The 16,520-nt window shown below is 38.6% G+C and overlaps 1 protein-coding gene across 12 annotated transcripts in view; it reads left to right on the top strand.

Annotated features, from left to right (window-relative positions):
• GRIP1 (glutamate receptor interacting protein 1) overlaps positions 1-16,520 on the top strand; it is a 310,822-nt gene that overhangs the window by 192,518 nt on the left and 101,784 nt on the right. The gene's annotated exons all lie outside the window — the stretch shown is intronic.

Below are 16,520 nucleotides of genomic sequence, written 5' to 3'. Positions count from 1 at the left end.
CCAGAACCACCTTATTTGCCACTAAGCCATGTCCCCAAGTGCCACATCTGCACGCCTTTTGAACATTTCTTGTTCATACTTGAAAATAAAGTAGCCTAAGTTCTAGGCCATATCAGTGTACAAATTTTTCAAAAGCATAAAGGACACTCTACAGGACCAGAGATGGCAATATCTTGTTTAACCTTACTTTACAGCAGTTACTAAAATTTGATTTTATGACTCTGTTGGTCCAGAGTGAATAGTGGTCAGCACAGTTAGCTAGGGAGCCATGTTCAAAACCAACCAAAAGAGCAGAGCAGTCTCCCTCCCTCCTTCATGCTCACATTCCTGGGGGAGATGGTAGCTAGACACCAAAGGTGAAGGCAGGCTAATGAGGAACATACTTGAGGATGTAAGGGGGAAGTCAGAGATACAGTTATCCCTGGTAATATTAGCATGCCATTTTTTTCTCCTCCTTAAGGTGTTTTAGCAGCAGAAATCATCTGCTTTCAGCTTGTCAACTCGCTGCTGCAACCTTGAAAATACCTGCTAGTTTCAGTGAATGTTTCACTTGGCTATAATAGAAAATATGCCTGCAGTGGGTCTGGGGAGGATGTTGTCACCTCCTGTGGTGGAAAAAGAGTGCTGCTGGGTGGCAGCTACAGTTCTAGTCCCAGTAAGCCATGAACCTGATTCCTTGCATAGGTTTATGTGGCTGCACACATTTACAAAAGCCCAGAGTCTCCATTTAGCATCAAACGTAGCAGTCCAGGTGAAACATGGGTCAGTCAGCACATAGCTGTGCTTTGTTCTGCATGGGCTCAGTTCAAAATCTCTCTCCTGTCTGAAACTCGTCTGGGAGGACACATGTAATTGCCTGCAGGATCATTTCTCCTTTTTGCTGACTGCTTCCAGCAGCCGTGTGTGACAGCAGGGAAATGCTCCATGACAAGTGGAGCCAGGCTGGTGCTGGCCATCAGGCCATGGTGAATTGAACCTAGATTAACAGAACGATTTCTTGCAAGAGCTGGAAATGATCATAAAGTGCACTTCATGAAGATCTCTCCTTAAGATTTAATTTCCCCATAGTAGCTGTCTCTTGATAAACTCAAATTACTTCATAAATAGTAGATAATAAAAAATATAAATTATCTTTTACAGAAACAAATTTGTGTTCCTTGCACAATGTTCTTGAAGAAAGAAGAGAATAATCGTTATTTTGTGAAACTCTAGTACTAGGCAGGTCAGATGATACTTTATTTGGGGGGCATTTCTGAGGTCAACTGAAGTGAAGATGTATTTTATCCAGAGTCTTTATTGCTTCATTTTTAAGTGTAGTGTCTTACAAATGGAATTGACTACATAGTCCTTTCCTAGGGAGAAAATGTGGATTTTAAGTGCGATAATAGCTCTATAGACTTTTCAATAATTTAAATGCCTTGGCTTCATGCTTATTTGGCTTTTCTGCCGGTATTGATACCACTATTTATTTTCCAGTTTTAGCGAGTTCATATGGAATGTCTCAAAGGTAAGTCTCAAAACCCACAAATCTGTTCACTGAGGTGGTAATGGATGTTTTCTGTTTATGTATGATCTCACTGAATTTATGTTGTAATGTTAAAGGTGATCTTTAGCAAAATCCGGTAGCAAGAACTTGAGAGAAGCAGCTGTTGTATTTAAAATTAGCACATAAAGTGTCATTAAAATAATGATAGAGGTTCACAGAGTTGCATGCTAAGTGCTAATCATCCTATCTTGTGGATGAGTTGACTGCTGTGCCTTACTCCACAGTGCTTCATGGGCTTGGATGATTGGCCTAAATTATTCTGTAAAAGTCTGGAGGTGATAGAAATGGGAGCACATATATGCGTAATGTGTGACATCTGCCTAATATCTGCCCGCTGAACCCATCAATTAAATTAACATTTTCTTCTCCATCCTTGATCTTTGCCAGTGTCACTGTCCTCTCTGGGTTGTCATGAGGATTTTCAGTGTACTGGCTTGAATTGGCTGGGGAAGAAAAACTTACAATGGACTGGGGATATTCTAAGTTGTATGGGGAGCTAGCAAATTGCCAGGATCAGAGTTACTTTTTGGCAAGCTAAAATGTCAACACGAAGAAATGATGATTCAATAAGATTGTCCAGGAGAGCTGTAATTATAATCTATAATGGCTTTTTCTGTTCATTTAGGCAGGTTTTCTTACGGGAACTGGGTCAGTTAAAATCAGCACCCATACCTTTACAAATCCACCCTACTCCTTTATCACTTATCTGTTCACATAAAATCATTGTTTCTATTGTACAGTGGGAAGGAAAATTTGTGTAAGACTGGAGATTAGTTGCAAATAATGCATGAATGGTTGTGAAGTCTTTAAATACTAATTGAAGAAAAACTAAGGTAACAAAGTTGAGCTTATTTTAAATGGAAAGCTACTGCAGTGGTGGTTTTGTGTAGATCACTGTCTGTATGCATGAATGGATTGCAGCCTCTTTCTGCACTTTGATGTACCTTAATAAACTTCTGTCTATTTTAAAGTGTGTATGAGCACACAAAAAATTTATGAAGAAAGGGATGGTAGCCCACACATCTGGGAATTTTCAAATAGATTGTGTGTTTATGAAAAAATACTGGACAATCTTTTATAGCCCTTTTGCATCAATGTGCTGTTATTCTGAAATTGCTATTGTTTTGTCTTGTAAATCACTGTGCTGGAAACATTTATTTTTATGAGCTTTATAAGAATAAATGTTACAGTATTTTTTTTTTAGAAGAGACTAAAATGATGAATGTGTGACTTCCATTATCCAGTTTTTTATTCTTACATAGAAATTGGGTGTCAGACTTGCAAACAGCCATGCTCACTGCAGTTTGCCAGGGCATTCAGCAAGAGGCTGCTACAGTAGTGGCCTGTTTTGTTATAGCTGCACTTAGGAATGTGATATTAAATGCCATATTTTAGAAATGCTTGTAGAAATGATGGTGTATAGATTTGTGATGGATTTTTGCTTACTTTTCTTTACATTATAAAACATAATACAATATCACAACACAGAAAAATATATTATTGTACGTTTTATGTAAATGTACATGTCTTGACTGTCTCGATGTACTTAGAGAGCAAAAGGCCCTGCATGTGCCTGAATATCTGCAAAACCAGAGCAGGAGAGCATCCCAAATCAGAACAGCATCCAGCCTGTGTTTGGATCTAAAGCGGTCTGCTAACTTTAAAATCCCACTGCCTTTTCATTTGGCTTTAATAAGAAGAAATGATCCCTTAAACTGACATACTTTTCAGAGCAGGGTCTTAAGGAAAATTATTGCTTTTACTATTGCTGTAGTAGCCAGTCTGACTAAACTGAAGCTACCCTGGCAATATCAATGGAAGAGTAATCCTTTTGTGTTCAACTTTCTTGTTTTAACTTCTGATTTAATTTGAATAAAACCATTAGAAAAGGATAATGGGAACATTTTATTCTTTATCATAATCTTTATTGAAAAAACATCTTGAAAGAACTTATACTGCTTGTATGAAATGTTACATATATATGGATCTTGGCATGAACTTGGGGAATAGACATTGTTTGATCTCTGTTGTCATTTTATTCAACTTCTAATTAACTTTTTACATGCAAGTCTCAATAGACTTTCATACTGGTAGTAAAGGGAGCAATTCTGAGACTAACCCAGTCCCTGAAAAAACCATGCTAGAAAGAAAAATGTGTTCAAAACAGTGGTGGTTAAAGAAATAATTTGTCTGCCAAGACCTTATGTTCACTTTGTTTTGTTTTTAAGTTGTCATTGACACGTCTATATTTTTATTTCATCCATATAATGACAGCAGTAGCCCTATCACTGTTATGTGTGCTTCTCTACTAAGCAGAATATTGAAGAAATTATCTGAACCAAAAATTCTTGCATGGTTGCAGAAGTGTTAAGAGTTTTGTTTCCTGAACTTCCTAGCTTGTTTTCCCACTCAGGTTCCTTGAGCTGGTGACAGTGACAGAAAATAAACACAGCTCTCACTGTCTCCCTTGTTCACTTCCATCTCACTGGGAGAAACATTAGCCTAGAGCAGAGGAGAGTTTGGGAAGGAAAGCAGCAAAGTATTAGTTCCTGTTGTGATTGTGGTGTCTTGGTGTTTCTTGCCAAATCAGCTTCTCCAGTGGTTTCTCCACTGGCCTTTTGCAATTAGGAGTAGGATCTCATGGCCAAGGACTTTTAACATCTGTGTGATTTCAAACCAGGCTGCTTCAGTTGTACTGTGTAGTTAGCAGGAAATAGAACTTGTTAGGGGAATTTGGGAAGCAATCAAGAAGGAATTGAGAAGTGGGATTAATCTCTTCCCATTCATCCTCTCCCATACTGTTACTTCCTTTCCTTTTCCTCTGCAACCTTATACAGTTTGGTTTTGTTCTTTTCTCCCTCTTCCTTACTTGACACACATCACCCTATGCATTGCATATATTTATTTTCTGTTATGTTTCCTGTCAGACCTCATCTCATTTCTTTATTCCTTCTATTCTGTATACACTGTTAAAATGTATTGACCCTTCAAAGGGAAAAAGTGTGGACTCAAAGAAGCAGGCAGAAGTAATGATGCTGCTGTGGAACATGCAAAAGCACAGCTTTGTTCAGCATCCCTTGCCTCTGGTCTGACCTTACATGGAAATATGAAGCATGGGAGCTGCTTTCACAGGACTGTTTGGTGGAAGTGTCTTTTGACAGAGAAAACAACATTTTTATTTTAAACTCTGAGACAGAATGGGTTCAGAAAGCCTAGGGTCAATACCACCAGCTCAGGTGCCCTACAACTCCCTCAAGGACAAGTCAGCTTGGGTTTGTACTTTACATGGAAATGGCAGGTGACTGGCAGCTTTGAACACCCATAAGCCTCATAGACAATGAGTTTATTGTTATTTATTCTCTTACGGCAAGAAGACAGGAGTAGTAATGGCATTTTTGTGGAGTATGAGAGACAAGAAGGTGTTAGTGAGGTGTTTTATAAGCCTCACAAAGAATAATTTGACTCCTGTATTATGCATAGCAAATGGCAGGGGTTTTGCTGGTAGACCACTTTAGGTGGGTTTTAAGGTGTTTGTTTTTCAGAGTGATTGATGGCAACCCAGGCTGTTTTTAAAGTACATCTGCCTAGACATTTAACTTAGAGCAAACAACCTTCCTCTCCTCCTCCCAGCCCCACCCTTCCCCCCCCCGCCTACCCTTCAAGAATTTTGGACCAAACAGGTTCTACTTATTTGTGTATTGCAAACTCTGACAAGGCTTCTCCTTCTATTTGCTGCTCATACAGCATACTCACCACTGATTCTTGTTACCTGGCTGTACTTTCTCTACTCTTCCAGCCTCTACACCCTGCCCTGCTGATGCTCCCACCCCTTATATGCTGGTGTACTCCCACAAGAGGTAGATGCCCTTCCTCCATGGGTCTGCCTCTGTTCCCCATGCTTTCCGCACAAGGAATGTACCAGAGAAGCACATTGAGCTGGCACTGTCCATCAGAGTTAACAGCGCTTGTTCCGCAGTCCAAACTCCTGTTTGGAAATGTTTTCAGAAGCATTTATGTTTCTGGCCAGCTAAAACCAATGTAAAAGCTGGAAGTCAGAATGTGTTGGCTTTGGAGGGCAGAAACTTGTTTTGTTGAAGCTCTCAGGGCAGATGATGGTGCCTGTTAGTCTTAATGGTCTTTATTTTTCTTTGTTTAGATACTTAGTTGTGTTGTACACATTAAGAAATGCAGTAGAGTAAAGGTATAATTTGTTCTTTAGGGCCTTTCAAGAGATGTTTCACAGTAGTGTGTAATCTTTCAGGGCTTGACAGAAAAAGGTTAAAAGCCACTGCCTTAATCAACAATTGTGACTCTCAGTGGCTTTGCTGTTCTCACAGTCTAAATGAGTGTGTTCAACTCAACTTTCTGACTCTGCAGCAAACCACTTGCTTTATGTAATATAGAAATCATAGCTTGAATTAGTTGTGTTTTTTTTAAATACCAGTTATTTCTTGAAATACTTTAAGATCAAACTTGTGCAATTGTCTATAAGACATTGTGCCCTGGTTATTGGTACAGATACTGTCCTCTGCATTTTCATGTTGATTTGGTCAATACCATGTCAGCTGTGCCTGTGGTTGTACTGTCTGCTTGATGGGGGTGTGCTGCTGGTTATATAGCTGCTTCCTGGCAGGTTTAATAAGATATTGTTGTCACCTGGATTGCTAAACTGCAGCAAGTAATTGAAAGCATTTTGCTCCTTGCTTGCATAGGAATGTTTCTCCCTTCCTTCTCAGTTGCAGTTTACATTAATGTGTACTGTATTCTGCACCAGGCTCTCCTTTTAGAGACTTCACATCATGAAGGAAATAGGAAATAATGTCTCTGTGAAATAATGATGTGGGCTATTTTTCTTGACTTTCTTTTTTCAGAGGTTTAGTATAGATGTATTCCACAGCCTGAATAGTGTGCAGATGTTAATAAATTTAGCACGTCATTGGGTCTGAAGTCTTACACACCATGTCTTATTAATAGTTATATTCTGCTCTGGCTCTTAAAATCAGCTTGGTTTCCCTCAGTCTTTCATTATAAAAAGCCTGGACAAGGCACAGGCTAGCCATGATAGAGTGATCTGGACTCTGGCATTCATCATGCTGTTGGTCTGCCAAAACAAGGGCTTATTTGACCTTCATGGTATGGCCAGTCTGGAAGGTCTGAGCTTTTGCCTAAAACAGCATGCAGATTGAGTCCTTTAGCTGCATCAGGTTAATTTGACTTATTTTTAATATGTGATGTTTCTTGGTTTTTTCGGTTGCTTTCTGTTGCCTATTTTGAAATTATTAAAATCCATTGTTAAAATTAAACACACATGCACACACACATAAACATATTGTTATAGATCTGAAAATGCTGGCAATGTGCTGAATACACAGAAAGATGTAATAATTGCAACACCATTAGTGTTGGGAGAAAAAGTTTAAGTAGAATTTTCACAGTTTGAAAAACTAAATCCATATTTATTTTTTTCTGCAGTTGTGGCTGGCAATAAGTTAATGCTGTTGTTGTTTCTAGGAGATTCAGAGCCAAAGACGTGTAGGTACAACTGTGAATTCCTGAAAGAGAAGGAATCCTAGTTGAAAGGCTTGGGAGATTTGTGCATAGAAAGATTAAAAATTATTTGTCCGCATTATTGAAGGTTATGGGGGTATAATTTTTTGTGTATGCCATACATTCATTTTTACCTATTTCTTTATTGCTGTATTTTCCACAGGATTGCAAAAGCATGGACTAAGTTGCATGTAGGAAAAGATGTGAGCAAGCAGATCTAATAATTACCATTTTACAGAATTTGAGGAATACTGCAGACAGTGAACTGCTTGCCCTAAATAAGCTTTGAGATTAAATAGGACCCAGGAGACACTGGCAAATAAAGATTGTTTGACAGGTTAAAAGCCTTGCTGTAAAGAACTACATGCATGGATAGATGCTGTCTGGAGCACAGAAGGTGGCCTAGGCTTTATGTGAGCTTTAAGTAAGACAAATATGTATATATTGTTTTGTCAACTTGACATCTCTTCTGTTACTATGCTTTGTTCCCACTTCTGAAAGCACACAACACTTTATTTAAAAAGAATCTCGCTCTGCACTGTGTTCAAACTTGTCACATCTTCCAAAAACAATGAAGTTTTGCTGACAAGTGAAGTTAGTCTAAATTATTGCGCAGTCTCTGTGGATATATTGAGTAAACTCTTCCAGGGAAGGGGCTGAAAGTAGGACAGTATTTCACAAGGCCATGAGGAAGGTGCCAGGTTTATGGCCTGACTCTTGAAAGAAGTGCAGTCTGAAAGATCTGTTTTTCACTAAGCCTGAGCAGTGCCAATTTGTACTAATGTGTGTCATTTGGACTATAAATAAGAGGGACAATCCCACTGGCATGCCAGTATAAATACACTGGTACTGGTATAATGTTTATGCAGCTCCTAGTGGCATCCTGTGAATCAAATACAGCTTGTTAGTGGGATTAAAAAGAATAACTATAATGCTGCAAATGTATACATTACAAAGATGGAAAAGTATGCTTTACTCTTAATGTTGTCCACATTAAACATGTGTAAATTCTTGTTTTAAAATTAAATGGGACACTCCACCAAATGAATATCCTTGTCGGTGTGTACACTGTGCTTTGGTGACAAGATCAGCCAGTGTTTGTGCTAAGCCAGGCACAGCATGGAGAACTGGTCGGATCTGAGCCTAAAGCAGTAGGCTCAGTAATCTGTCTGGTTTCTGGAATGAACAGAATACATGAGAGATATTCTTAATAAGATCTTCTGAGGAGTGGAATTGGGTTATTAGGAATAATACAATGACATTTAAAGCAAGGAAAGAAAGTTGCAGACTGATGGAGGGATCTATTTTCCAGCTGTGAGACCTGATGCATCCTGTGGAGCAGCTTCCAGAGGAAGGTGATGAAGATGTCATCACTAGAAACACTCACAGACACAAATAAGGCTGAAAAACACATTATATAATTTACTGCAAATAGCAGTAGTGCGGCACCAGAATTGAAACGGGATAACTAACCTCAAGAAAAAAATATAATTTCTAACTTCTTTTCTCTGAAGATAGTGTTGTGACTTTGCTTGTTCCTGTTTTCTGTGAAGCAAACTAAACACCTGTTTTCTGAACAGTTTAACATATTTTACTTATATTTTATGCAACTTGAATGACAGTCTCACTGGCTCAGCTATTAACCTTTATCACTGGCTTCCCCATGAACACCTGCAACTTGCTTCTGCTTTCCCTGGCATGCAGTAGAGAAGTTCCTAGTTGACATCCTCTCTCCCCCAATCCCTTCCAGCTGTAATGTCAGCAGCCTGGGCAGATGTTCCTGATCTACTTTGTGTTGCAGTCTGCACTCATAAAAGATGCTATGTCTCATCCTCTCTTCTACTTCCTCATCTTAAAGCAGCCAGACTGTAGGGAAAACCTCTACTGAGACTGGGCCGAACAAGCACAGGCATAGTTGGTGCACAAAACATCACTGTTAAGATCTGCTGGTACAGGAGAGGTGCCATGCAGAACTCAGATGACCAATATATATTTCTGCTGCTGCATTTTAACTACAAATGTAACAACAGATCATACCACACACAGTGTTTGATTAACACACAGTGGAATGCTGTTGGCCAGGAGGCCAATTACCTTTTGTCCACAGGCGGCACAGTGGTGGGCAGCCACAGCAGTCAGGAGCCATGAGACATGGCTTGGCCCCTTTTCTCCCTATCAGCTACCACTGTCTTCCCAGCTCATCAGGGAATAGGTAGCTGAACCAAGGGTAGAGAATTAAAGGCAGCTGATGCATTTTAAAAGTTAATAGCTGTTCAAAAAAGTATTTTTCCATGAAGTGTGACATTAATGCTCAAATATTCTTGAGGGGTGCTGATCTAGCATTTCCCAGTGTTAAAGTAATTGAATTTATTAATTATTAGAACTTTGTAAAGAAAACATTTTTCAATGTATTTTTTCCCCCAAAAGCTAATGTATGGCACTTTCATACAATGCCAGCATGCAGCAGTACATCAGAGCTACGTATGTGTAACAAACACCTGGTATGGACCAGGGTGTTCAGCATAAAATTGAAGCTTGAATATGTGGTAATGCTTCTTGTCAGTGATACCTGTGACACTTAGGAATTTCCTTTTAAATTAAAGGGTTTATAGCCCCGTCTTCTAGGATAAGGTTTTCTGCATAAGCTGTATGTACTGAAAAATTCCAAGACTGTGGCAGAAATCAAAATAGTTTGTATCCCCAGTTTCTTCCAGTTCTTCACACACCAGCCTCTTCAGTTTGTAGCTGTTCTGGGAAAGCCTCACACATATCACTTATGTGATGCCTGTATTATTTCCATAAACAATAAACAGCAGCTCAAGACAATAAAGTGAAACTCAAGTTGAATTTTAAAATTATGTAACAATTCAGTGATGATTCTGGTTTATGGCATTCGTGCTTAATGCTTGATGCTGTATAAACAAAAAGACATTTATCAGATTTGAAGTAGTTTGTGGTTGGGGTATTATTTAAATAGGATTACTTCTTTATTAGATAATCCACTGAAGTGAATTTCACCATATGCTAATATCTCTCGAGACACATTTTGAGCTTTCTGCAGATCCTGCATGTTTTAAATGGTCTTGGAAAGTTCTGAATTTTCATGAGCAAAATAGCTTTGGGAGGAGATCAGCATACTCAGTCATTTAGGAAACCAAGCATTTCCATTCAGGTGCCTAAGCACAGGCGTAGGAAATTAACTTTGCACAAGCAAACTTGGAGGATATTCAGATCATTTTTCAAAGAGTCAAGTTTGCTGAGGTATTGTAAATATCAATATGAAATGGATTCACAGTTATGCATAATTACAGTACCCTGCTTCTCTTGCTTCTAGATTAAAACTGAGCTGCTACTGTAATAAGTAACCATATAATTCAGAAAAAAGATAATTACATTTACATAAAGTATAATAAAATTGAATAAATTTTCACTTTAGAGAGACAACACAGTTATTCATTGGTAGTATAACTGTTAAAATTAAGTTTCTAAGAAAACCAGAAACATGTCTGCTAAATGTGGAAAAGAAAATTACCAGGAGAGCTATTCTAACTCTTCCTTCTTATAATTTTTCCATGTCACACATACCAAGAAACGCTACTTATGGAAGCATTTGAAACCCTATGTTTTCTTAATAAAGACTGCTCTCAAGAGCACTGAGCACACAATTTGATAAGAAAGGATTAAGATTAAATACATCCATATTTGTCCTACTTGGAGCCTAGTCCATTAATGACTACTTTACATGCAATTCTTAAAAAAAATGTAGATAATTCTAAGCACTGAAGAGCAGCATTGCCATTTCAATAATCAAGTCTCATTGGAAGTGACTGAAGCCATAGCTCTAAAATGAACTTGAAAAATTATTATTCCTCTGCACCAGTAGGAGAAATGAATGCTTTCTTTCATGGTTGGAGCTCCCATAACACAACTGAAAGGTTTAGCATATGGGCAAAGCAAATTGTTGACGTTCTGTTGTTTCCTGAAGCATATACATTCAAAATCTGTACATTACACATCTGGTGAAAAAAGCTGAGATAATTTTGTGTCTTTTTTCAACAGTTTATAGTCTCTTATGCTCTGATTCAGCTGTAGTGACACTGTAGTAACCATGAATGTTCCAGGATGTTATTTTTTCCCTAGACTTCTGCATTATTTAAAAGGGAATCTTACAAAAACATCCTATATCATCCTTCTTTCCCAGGAAAAATATCTTCTCTAAGATTTTTTTGTTGTTGTTACTTTTGTCAGAGTGAGCTAGCAAGGCTAGAGAATTGTGTAGCTGGGAGTTTGGGTACTTCCTGTGAATGTGAGGATGAGTGGGCTTCAAGTCCCTGCTCCAAACAGTGTTTCAGCTTTCTCACAGAACTGAGTATCTTTAACAGAAGGGTCTGAGTTTAGAAGAGAGTCAGTTGCTGCAGGAATGATCCTAAAAGTTCTACCAAGACTCTTTGTAAGCCTTCCCCAACTTCAGAGCTTCTATAAACCACAGGCATCAGTGGATACACGTTTATTTTTATCTGTAAAAGCCTCTAGCTGCAGGCAGTGAAGATAATGAAGAATGCTGTAGCTCAGAATTTACTGTCAATGGTATGATATTGTGCAAAGAAAATATGTTTTTAGATAACGTGAAGCTTTATGCCATTTAAAGATAAAATTCAAGATGGATTTCAGATGTAGGAAGTATGAGAACCTATGGTATTTTGTGTTGTACTGGCAGGATTAATAAAAATCCATTGTTTTAGTGAAAAATACTCTTCTTTATAAAGCTTAGGAACAACAAATTTCAGTGAATGGAATATTACAGATCTAGGAATGTGTGAAGTAACAACCGGGACTCTGGTGATTTTATTTTTTGAGGAACTAATCTTGGGGATGTTCTCTCAATTGCAGCCAATCCTCTTGACAATCTGTGTGTCTCTATCTCTGTACAGACATGTGATTCTCTACTTGTCTGAGGTGTATGCTGTCCCAAACCGTGAAAACAGCAGCACGTGAAGTTGGTTTTACTCCTGTACACTGAGACAGCTGGAGGTTAGCCTGCTGAAGGTGTAATGTGCTTCTCTGAGGAGTCTTGGGGCTTAGTTGGAGATTGTTCACAATGGGGAACATTTGAGGGACACCTCAGATTTCACTTGCTTGGGTCATGAAGTCTTGGGACCTACATGGTTATGCTGTAAAATTGTTTAAATTCAGTTTTTCCTTGGCCAAAGAATGGCGTGTTCTGTGGTGAGACATAAGTAAAGCCATCAAAGAATGGAACATGAAGAACTGAAAGTTGGAAATTCTGTTCTCCCTTACAATGCTTTCACATCTGCTTTTGAAAACATGTAATACAACTTTCAAGCTCCTAAGTATTAGAAAATTCCTGTGTTTGAAATTACTCATGTATAAATTTGATGTCACATGCTCCCTGTAATGCAGGTTTTGCAGTAGACAAGCAGGTACAAATGGTGACATAGAGCTGAGAACAAGTGAAGCATGTTCACCTTTCCTGTCCATGCAGGAGGGGCAAAGTGACAGCTGCAGAGTTGTTCAGGAGCTGTTCCCAGTGGGATGGGAAGAAGCTTCCCCTTCATATCAAACAGGCTGTATCAAACTAAGCTGTTCTTAGTCACCTTCTGGGGCCACCTAGTGCTGCACAGGATTTGGACACACTTACTGGGTTCAGCAGTTATCATGGACATGTGTGGCAGCAGCAGTGAAGGAAACATCCCCTAACCCTTTTTGAAGAGTTGAAGGGGAGGGAGTGCCCTCAGCCTTTACCACACCTGTAAACAACATTCTTGTGTCAATAGCTTTCACAACCCCCAAGAGAGACACAAGAATAGTTCAGTGGTCATAAACTGCCTGAAACATTGAACATCTAGACTTGACTGTTGAGGAAGTATCTTTAGGCCTTCCTTTTATTGCCTCTTAATGTGCCCCCAGTTGGTATCCTTCAAAGGGTATTAAACTAAATACAGCAAATATCTAAAGATTTCACATGGTCATTTTGCTGACACAGTAACAGGCACTTCAGATATAAATCTGTACACATTGTCTCATGTATATTCTTTCTGGGGTTACATTACTGTTCTTTCTCACAGTCTTTAGAGCCTTTAGTCTTGGACAGATGTTCCACACCTGTATAGTAAGGACAATGCAGAATGATATATATAAATGGGTCACAGCACGGTCCCTAACTCAAAGATTGCATCATTCACTTGCAGGATAGAGATGCCATCAGGTTAAAAATAGGGAGGAAAGTGCAAAAAAAGCTGTTTATCTACCACACATGCAAAAGGCAATAAACCTACAGTAATAGCTGTAATGAGTTGGAGTACTTCCCTGTCCACTTGATGTTATCTTTGTAGTCTTTAATGCTATGCAGAGCTTTGAAAGGATCATGTGCAAGCTGTTACTGGTGTTCAGGGCTGTTTGGTGAGGATAAAAAAAGGAGAAGATAAAAAGGTCCCTTTGATTAGGTTAAGAATCCTAATAATCTGCAAGGTGTCACCTCTCAAATTATCACTTGTGTTCTGCCAAGAAGGAGTGAATTAATATAGTGTACATCTTTGACTATTGCACATTTACAACTGTAAGAAACATGCAGAGTATGAATTTGGGGGAAATGACCCTTGCCTCTTAACAGCCTAAGAGGGTTGGTTTCCTGTACTCACTGAGTGAAGAGATATGCTGGCATAGCTTGACACTTTTTTATGACCTACTGACTAGCTGAAATTGTTTACTCTGAGTTGTCTGAATTTTTTAGCCAGAGGAATTACAAGAGGAAAAAATGCCAGTGGTGTATCAAAAGCAGATGCACAAGTGGATGGGTGTAGCTAAGCTAGTAGGGAATGTGGCCACCTGTGGAGTGATTCCTACAGAAGCAGACAAGAACCAAGCACTGGTGCTCTGCCTGGCAGGGTTTGCAGCTGTGTGTCCAGGCAAGCCATTTCTGTGCTTTGGGGCAGTGCAGTTTGGCCTGTGAGTTCTTTATGGACTGTGGCTTGCTCCCTGCTGATGATGTGCTACTATTAAGGGTGTAAACAGATGAGATTTATCTTTCTGAATCTAGCCTGTTTCTCCCTCTGCTTTGTACGTGTGGTGTCTTAAATTATATCACTTTTTTCCCTGATACTGAGTTATTATCTCCTGTTTGGAGGGGGAATGCTTTATATCCTTCTTTGCTCCTTTGCTTTTTCTGTGTGTTGGCTTGCTGAATTGAGTTTCATCTCCAAATCTATCAGTGCTGGTAATACAAAACTCTCCTACAAATCCCCCTAGGCACTGCTGTCATAAGACATTTTTGCATTTTTAAGACCCTCCCTGCTAACTGTAGAGTGGATGAAGGCATCAAGAAATTTTAATTTGATGATAAATTCTTGTGGCTACTCATGCAACTTCGTTAGTACGTAAAACCAGATTTTTTTCCTTTGGGGCACCACCGATGGTGTCTGACAATTCAAGGCTATCAGGACTTCCTTGTACCTCTAGTTTCTTTAGGATGACATGTATTTCTGCATCTGTCTGATCTTTATTTTGCTTTCCTGTCTCAGTTAAGCATCGCAATAAGAACTCTTTGTATAGATGGTTGTGTTTATTTTCTTTTGCTCCTTGGAGTCATTTATACCTATTTCTAGTCATGTTTCAGTCTGATTTTACTGTTAAAAGGGCATTGGAAGAAAATTCTATCCAGTTCTGAGAACAGCTTACCAGTCCAGCAATGGCTCATTGTTCTTTCCCAATAATAATAGTGTATATTTTGCATTTATGGGGTTTCAGAAGTTTATGAAGAAACTTTTTGGGCCCTTTGTTTTGCTATGAGAACCTGTGAACTGATTAAAAAATGCAATGCAATATAATTTCATGCCTACCCAACCCATATAAGCATCTGTTAAGCTTTCAGTGTTAATAGGCTTAAATTAAAATACTAGCTAACTCATCTGTGCAGTCTTACTTACTTTCACATCTGCCAGTTATTATGTAGAAAACATTTTTGCTCAGGCTCCCTAGTAAGTATTTGAACATGCAGTCCCCTCCCCTCATTGGTGTTGTTAAACAGAAAAATCTGCAGATTTCCATATTCTGAATTCCGAATAACCACAGGTACTCCTATTCCAGTGCAATATTGGGAAAATTTTCTTTCAGTATGGGAGTGGAGATGATTTACTCATTTGCTCAATGACAAAGATTCAGTGGAAAAGGTCTGGTTATGAAAATTCTTATTTCATTTTTTCCTCTCCCTCAATCCGATGGCAATAATTTGTATGTAAGAAGTCTGACTTGGGAGGACTGTTTTGTTCTGTAAATTGATAGATTTTTCCTAGGTAGGGCATACAGTCAAATAGGGCCCAGAAGTCATCACTATCCATCAGTTACAGAGAAATTGTATTATGTTTCCTGCCCACTTTTTAATAGAAAAATGTGTGCCTCACACTATCTGCTGTCACGTCCAGAAACTGCAACTAAGTAGTAATGGATGGGACATATAAACCACATGTTCAGTTTCTTTGTCTTAAGCTTTGTATTGTGAGTTCAAGCTCAGTGGTGCCTCTTCTGTGAAGGGAAAAAAGATAAGTGCTACTACTTTCAGAAGCTTTAGTTCACTCTTACTGTATTTTTTTTTCATTAATGAGAGAGTGTATATTCTATATATGCAATAATATTAGCTTAACCACTTACCTCAAATGGAAGGATAAGGCTTTACATACCTGTTTCTTAAATTATGTACCTGGACCCATGTTAATTTTTTTTCCGTGCTTCTCTATTTTCTGTAGCTGGCAGCTTTATTTTGTAGGTGTTTGTACTAGTGTGCAGTCTAATCAAGTCTGTTACTCTTCCGCTTGTAACATTGTAGTCCTAAAACAACTGCAGTTCATTTTACTGTAGAAAACACAATTATATTGGCTGTTGGGCTATTTTACCAATACATATTCTTCGCTACTTGCTGTATTTTCATCAAGGTTTATGGCTATAAATAATTATTTTGGCTTTTCCTTCTTTTTTTTTCCTTTTGAATTAATTTAAGCTTTTTGTTGTTGCAACTGCCTAACAGTAGCAGACTTCATTACAGAAGTTCTGGTTCTAAAGGATAACCAGCTCTTTCAGTTTCTTCTTTGAGACCTGGTTTTAAATTAAATTATACTGACCAAGCCCTTATCTCACTGGTATGAAAGTGGACTGCTGCCTTTGATGCAAGTTTCTAATGGAGTTTGAGACCTTGCCAGATTGCCGGAGTGCAATCAGCGAAGAAGGATTATACTGTCAAGAGTGTCAGCTGAAAAGATGGTTCTCCAGAAAAAGTTTATATGGTTCTGTTTGATCTGAGGGTGCTATAACAGATAATGTAGTCTTTGATTCCTCTACTCATTGATCAGTATTTAAGCATGTATTCATGCACGTGTATAAATGCATCAGTCATTTGCAATCTGACTGAAAATACACA

The sequence above is a fragment of the Parus major genome, chromosome 1A (genome assembly GCF_001522545.3).
Source record: "Parus major isolate Abel chromosome 1A, Parus_major1.1, whole genome shotgun sequence".
NCBI lineage: Eukaryota > Metazoa > Chordata > Aves > Passeriformes > Paridae > Parus > Parus major.
The sequence above is the reverse complement of the archived record's forward strand: the minus strand, read 5'-3'. Positions and strand labels throughout refer to the sequence as shown.